Here is a 5,009-nt window from a genome sequence, read left to right on the forward strand (position 1 = left end):
GCGTGAGCCACCGCGCCCGGCCTTAGGTTATTTCTAACCCTTTGCTATTACAAAAAATTCTGCCATAAATGATCTTGTACATATTTCATTTTCATGTATGTGGAATAAATACCCAGGAATTGGAATGCTGGTTCAAAAGGTATGTGTTTTTATGGATAGATATTCCAATTTGCCTTCCATAGAGTTGGGATACCAATTTACACTCTCATCAGCAAAGTATAATGTAAATATAATTTTTTTAAAAACCTCATGGTTTTTTTTATGAAAATGGATTTAACCAATCATATTTCTGGACTTTTAGGGGTTTTTTTCCCCCTTAAATCATAGTTTTAGAAATAACACTTTGATGAACATCTGTGTAGCGGTATCTTTGGGTATATCTCTAGATATTTCCTTAGGGTAAATTTCTAGAAGTGGATTTACTACCTTATACCACATGTTAAGCGGATTAAAGAATTAAATGCAAGAACTGAAACTATTAATAAGGTAGAAGAAAACATTAGTGAATAATTATCTTAATTTTGGGCTAGAGAGGACTTTTTCAAGATAAAAACAAAGAAATCATAAAGGATAAAACTGATAGATTAGACTACATAAAAACAGAAAATTTCTGCCCTCCCAAAAATCTCATAAATAGTATTAAAAGATAAATGATAAACTGGTATAAATCAGTAGGGAAAAATATAAATACCCAATAGAAAAACAGACAAAGCAACATGACTTAATCTCAAAACTAATACAAATAATTGGTAAGCTTATGAAAAATGATCAACCTTCGTAGTAATAAATAAATGCAAATTAAAATAACTCCATGTTTTTATCCTCCACTTTTGTAAAGATGAAAAGAATGATGATATCCATTGACTGATGTAATTTGGTAATACTCATTGAATAGTGAAAATTGATAACTCTCCACACAGCAGTTTGGCAATATGTATTCAAAGCTTAAAGACGTGCATAACTTTTCAAAGCAAATTTACCGCGATGCATTTGTCCTAAGGAAACACTCTCAAATGGGTAACGATGTTTTGTACAGAGATAACTCCCACAGCAAAATCTTAACTGGTTCACTGGATTTCAAAGGCTCCTTTCAAATGACAATAGAAGAAACTAGAATTGACTTTCTTTAAATCTGTGAAACTAGAAACTATCACAGAATTTTTAATAGGAGAAATCCCGGAGAGCTTCTTTCTCTTCCTCCTTTGGCTTTGTGGTCTAAATTTCTCTTAATGAAACGCAAAATAAATTACAGGACCAAGACTTGACAATGAGTGCTCATAAGAACACTAACCGAACCTCGCATTCAAGTGCGTTGGTGGTATAGTGGTGAGCATAGCTGCCTTCCAAGCAGTTGACCCGGGTTCGATTCCCGGCCAACGCAGCACGGCCATTCTTTTCTTTTCTTTTCCTTTTTCCTACCAACTTTGAAACTGAGTAGGCTGGGAAGCCCAGCAAAGCAGAGAGCAAAGAAAATGGTCGCTGACCACCGCTGTGTCCCGAGATTGTGCCTTCGTGGAGCTTCTCCTTCAGCAGAGCAAGCGTCTGGGTATTTTCTTAGCTGCACGGCGAGCCAAGTCTGTCTGCTGGGTTCGGCCGCTGGAGTTGCACGAATTTACAGTTATCCTTTGGGAGTCTTTAGGGAAGTGTCTGTAATAGAGGCTGGTTGGATTTGTTGATCTGAATCTGCAGAGAGTGCCTGATTTACTGAGGATTCAGGATAAGGAAATCAGCACAGGCGCCCGCAGTTCCAAAGAGAGAGCGCACAGCGTTACTTGGGAACGATGAAAGCAGCAAGAAAAAATAATTAAGAAGGGGCCCTTCACCCCCTTCCTCAGCTTACCAACTCCACTTCTCTTCCGGTTCCATCATTCTGGGGACAGAAACTTCAATTCCAGGGCACGGGATGGAGACGTAATTACGAAAATCCATCGGGGCTGCCTCTCTGACCCTTGGGCGAGACGACTTGATTGGGTGGGAGGCGAGGCGGGGAGGTAGGTGAGGGGGAAGATGGAAGAGCAGGGGCGACAGGGAACGTGATCCCGGCTGCAGCCGTGGCTTTCTGTCCTCTAGTCAGGACCTGGGCGTGCCGCCGCCCAGCAGAGGGGGCGATGTCGACGCCGGCATCGGGGAATTTAGTTTCAGAACCGGATTCGGGAATCGCAGCTTCAAGGTTGCGGAATGGAAACGTTTGGGATTCTGTCTAATGCCGATCCTATGAACTTGGCAAATGAAACAACGGCACAAGGCAGGCATTGCTATTTTAAAAGGCATTAAATCCAACTCGAGCCGACTGCCTTGCAAGTGGCGTGCCGTGATCGTATAGTGGTTAGTACTCTGCGTTGTGGCCGCAGCAACCTCGGTTCGAATCCGAGTCACGGCATGTGACTGTAATCTGTCCTTGGCAGCTTCTTTTTCGACCTTTCAAAAGTGACATAAGCTTGTCATTCTGCCTTTGCTCAAGACAGCGGCGCAGGGGTGCAGTCAAGAAATTGGGTGGACACATAGTTCCAGTCGGCTCGCTCACCGCAGCTAACCTAAGCAGGCCAGGCAGAGACGCTTCAGGGAGGTATGGAGATCCACGGAGCTGGGACCAAGGTTGGAGAGAAAGGTTTCTTCGGCCGTTACCTGAGGAGAGGAGAGAACTCTTAACAGCTCACCTCCGGCACTGAAAGCTTCGGAGAGTGTGGAGTGAAAGCTCACGCGATCGCGTACTCCGGAGGTTTTGAATCCCATCCAAGTTTAGATCTCGGTGGGAAGTTTACACGTAATGACCATGGTATTTTACTTAGGCAACAGAAAATTTTAGTATTTAAAAACAAACTCGTGCTCCAAATGAATAGTGAATAGGACCTATCTTTCTAGTAACGCGTCCCTTACCCCCACCCCACCCTCCTGGTTGTCGTAGGTTAGGGGAGAAAAGGGTTTCGGACCGAGACGGAGGCAGGAACTGCAGCCCCAAGGTCCCGGGAGCACGAGGCCCGGCGCCCCTCCTGCTCCCCGAAGGCGGCTGTTGGCTCCTCTAATCCCGTGTGCTCGCGCTCGTCTCCACACACGCACCCCCAGCAGTTAGTTGGTAAGGAGGTTCCTTCACTAGAAGGAATCTGTGAAAACAGCGAGGTTTCAGGCAGAACCCGTGATTCCCGAGTCCTCCTGCGAGCCCGCCTGGCCCAGCGCAGCCCCCAACACTCTTTCTAAGCCTCGGGTTCCTTAGTGATAAAAGGCTATTATCGCGTCCATTAAATTCTAGACTCTGAAACTTCTTTCGCGCTAAACTAGAGCGTGCGCCCTGTCAAAGAAAAATGATGCTGAGTAGGAAACCTTTCCCCACCGGCGCCCGGCTAGCTCAGTCGGTAGAGCATGAGACTCTTAATCTCAGGGTCGTGGGTTCGAGCCCCACGTTGGGCGCAGCGCTTACTTTTCTGCACCTTCGGTCTTGTTTTCCATTGAATCCTCTCGGCCAGCTACTAACAGAATCAACTTCTGAATCGCCGCTGCGGCCACTGTTCTTTTAAACTTCAGTAAATTACTCCAGAAACCGCTTGTTTTCGCTCTGAATTCATCAAAACAGAGGAATCTGACCGGGGATTCCGGCGTCTGTGAAGACCAGGTGTTTCTAACCCACAGCCGACTCCTTCCTCGGCCAAGGTGAGACGAGCTGAGTCGCTCCGAGGATTGAGTCCGGAACCGCCAGGCTCCGCTTAGCCCACCCGGACTCTGCTCCAAGGGGAAGACGCCTCAGGACGCGACCAGATGGAAACACTCCTCTGCTCGTCGGTGGGAAATTTTGGACGAGGTTTTTGGTTTTTCCCTCCTGTACACAACGCTTCCGCCACAGATGAGGTTTTCAAGGGCCTTCTTAGCTAGTTAAAATGTCCTCTGCTGGGAGCTAAGGAGCATCTGTCTGCGCTTTTTAGGTTTTGAAACCTTCATCAGCCATAAAGGGCTGTACAATACAACCCGTTTAGGAAGGTCCCGAAACGAAAAGAGGAGAGAGCCCTAGAAAAGGACTTGTGGGGGGCGGAGGAGAGCAGCGAAGACCAGAGAAGGAGGAACAAGATACAGGAACAGGAGAGCAGGCGAGTAGGGAGTTCACAGCCAGTCTCATCTGATGGACATAGGTTGCCTTTCCAGAAGGCTGCGCCCGAGTGCTTTGAGACAGTTCTTGATTCACTAGAGAACTTTGTTTTACCTCCAAAGCCCGAAGTTCTTTGCCACGCATTTGTTTTTGCTAAATTACCTGTCATTGTTGGGATGAGTCGGGTGGGTTAAGTTGGTTTGCAAGGTGAGCCAAGCACGGCACCTCTCGACAGATTTCTCTACAACAACGCGGACATTCCTTTTAATTCCTCATACAGATCGTCCACCATCTCTCCCTAGGGAACATTTACCAGTATAGGGAACATTTACTAGTACTTTCTTTTTTTCATTATTATTTTGAGACAGAGTCTCTGTTGCCTGGGCTAGAGTGCCATGGCGTCAGCCTAGCTCACAGCAACTTCAAACTCCTGGGCTCAAGCGATCCTCCTGCCTCAGTCTCCCGAGTAGCAGGGACTACAGGCATGCGCCACCATGCCCGGCTAATTTTTTCTATATATATTTTTAGTTGTCCAGATCATTTCTTTCTATTTTTTAGTAGAGATGGGGTCTCGCTCTTGTTCAGGCTGGTCTCGAACTCCTGACTTTGAGCGATCCACCTGCCTCGGCCTCCCAGAGTGCTAGGATTACAGGCGTGAGCCACCGCGCCCGGCCTGTACTTTCTTTTTTTTAAGTTTGTAAGTATGCCTCAGTTTTACACACACACACACACACACACACACACACACCACCACCACCACCCATCTCCAAAATTACCAATACTAGGCCAATTACTCTCAAAGTGTGGCCCCAGGACAGGGATCTTCATTCACCTGGAAACTTGGGAGAAATGTAAATTCCCAAGCCCCACCTTAGGCCTGCTGAATCAGAAACACTGAGGAGTAGGCCCAACAATCCGTGACTTAACAAGCTCT

At 46.5% G+C, this 5,009-nt stretch overlaps 3 non-coding genes across 3 annotated transcripts; all 3 read left to right on the forward strand.

The window, feature by feature from the left end:
- Window positions 1-1,309: 1,309 nt before the first annotated feature.
- TRNAG-UCC lies at window positions 1,310-1,381 on the forward strand. The gene has a single exon. It is a non-coding gene; the product is annotated as a tRNA-Gly (tRNA).
- A 927-nt stretch (window positions 1,382-2,308) lies between these two features.
- Window positions 2,309-2,380, forward strand: TRNAH-GUG. Its single transcript has one exon. It is a non-coding gene; the product is annotated as a tRNA-His (tRNA).
- Window positions 2,381-3,332: 952 nt separating this feature from the next.
- TRNAK-CUU lies at window positions 3,333-3,405 on the forward strand. The gene has a single exon. It is a non-coding gene; the product is annotated as a tRNA-Lys (tRNA).
- The last annotated feature ends 1,604 nt before the right edge of the window (window positions 3,406-5,009 follow it).

Source organism: Propithecus coquereli, unplaced genomic scaffold, assembly GCF_000956105.1.
Source record: "Propithecus coquereli isolate 6110/MARCELLA unplaced genomic scaffold, Pcoq_1.0 Scaffold197, whole genome shotgun sequence".
NCBI lineage: Eukaryota > Metazoa > Chordata > Mammalia > Primates > Indriidae > Propithecus > Propithecus coquereli.